Consider the following 2,080-nt stretch of genomic DNA (forward strand, 5'->3'; position numbering starts at 1 on the left):
CCTATTTTTATTTCAAAGCTTAATAAGAAATTCGACTATTTCCTAAGACCACCGATGATGAGTACTTGGCAATATTCGAAACAGCGTTGTATGGTCAGTCAAATTTGAATAAATTAACTAAAATTTTTATTGTTGTCTTTTCGTTCCTATTCGAACCCTTCTAACTTCAATATTTGACTTTTAATTGATAAATTTAAACGCACTTAATATTAAATCCATAACCGAAGCAATATTTTTTAAAACCTTTTTTAAATTCTAAATTTAAATTCCGATACCAAGTTAATTTTATTATTAACGTTGTTCAATAAGGAAATTTAATACTTCTTTTTAGAATATAATAGAATAAATAAATTTGGTTTTAACATTCCGGAAAATGTGTCTGTTCCTTCCAATTGCAACCACAACGGCAGAAAATGTTGAATTTGAGCACCTAAAGTGGAAAACACATTTAATTTAATTTAAAATAGAGAACCTATAGACATCAAGGAAAACGACAAAGATATTAAAATATAAAATTACAAGTTTTAAGAACCAAGTAAATAAATTACTCGAATTTCAACTTTAAAATTAAGAATGAATTTGTTTCTGGTAACAATTTTGAAGAGAAATGTAATCCAAAAAATAAGAGCACATATCAAACATCAATTTATGCGAAATGTTGTGAAAATCTATAATATGAAATTTGTGTTGATATTCGTTCCGTAACCCAGGCATGTACTATATGTTATACCATAAGCGGCAAACAAGTATATCCTTTTAATACATTTGTGACGATGTTTCGACAACGGTAAAAAAGGCTTTTGAAGAACATATCAAATAAACATGCCCAAAGCAATCTAAAAATCTCTCATTTTACCGCACCTTCGGCTCCAACATGGCACCATACCATCTCAATACTTACCACCTAGCTAACTTGTATGGAATTTAGTTTTACCTTCGTTATCCTATTAATACACCCACCACTTCTTCCTTGTTCTGGTATAAGTGTGTGTAAATAAAAATTTGTTTGTATATGTGTTTATTTGGAAGAGGCTTCTATGATGCGGTTTGTTATAAAGTAATTTTATGCCTAAGTCCCCATGGATATGTTTACCTTTAAGTTACAGCATTATAAGAGATACAACAACATTCTGATCAAGCAAAAGATAGAAGTTGTTGACTTTCACTTTTTACTTTTACTTTAATTTAGTTCTTTTTTTGTTTTTAAGAAAGATAATTTTGTTTCCCTTATTATTCTTTTTTGTTGAGAATAAAATTTAACAGAAAATGTGTGAAACAAAAAGGTTTAGCAATATATGCAAATATAGATTTGTAATTTACATTACTGTGTAAGGTATTAAGTTCCTCATTCAAAACTTAAAATCACAAGTTTATTTTGAAGTTTTCTCCTTCTCAACAGTATCCTTTGGTAATAGTTACTTTTTATACATATATACGCATTTTTTTCTTGTTTAAATAAATGTTGACGTAATTTGTTAGCACATTTTGAAATAAGGCTTAGTCTAATTATTAGCATCTTACTATCCCTTTTTGAGATAGTAAGATGTATTCAGGCGGAACATATTGCTATTTAGATATCAATAGATTTTTTAATACCAATAAGAAAAGGTGTGAGACAGGGGTGTATACTATCACCACTTCTATTCAATATATATGCAAAAAGAATATTTGACAAAGGTATCAAAATAAACGGCTAGTATATTAACAAAATAAGATACACGATAATAGCGGACAATATGCATGACTTACAGGAGCTTATAACAGCTTTAAGTGAAACAAGCTAAATTTATGGCTTAAATATAAACATAAAAACGACAAAGTTTTTGGTGGTCAGTAAAAAAAAAACTCTGACCCCACTGATCAGAATCAGAATATTAAGCGTGTTTCAAAATTTAATTAACTGGGATGTTCTTAGGATGAGCTTTGGGGTCCAGATCAAGAAATCAAATGTAGAATTGAAATGTAGAAGTAGTTTCATGCGGTACAAAAAAATATTGAATAATCCAAAATTTAGTCTACTGCTTAGAATGAGTAGAAACTTGGACTATTAAAACAACTACAATGAATAAATTGGAAAATA

This window comes from Teleopsis dalmanni, chromosome 1 (genome assembly GCF_002237135.1).
Source record: "Teleopsis dalmanni isolate 2A chromosome 1, ASM223713v2, whole genome shotgun sequence".
In the NCBI taxonomy this organism is placed as follows: Eukaryota; Metazoa; Arthropoda; class Insecta; order Diptera; family Diopsidae; genus Teleopsis; species Teleopsis dalmanni.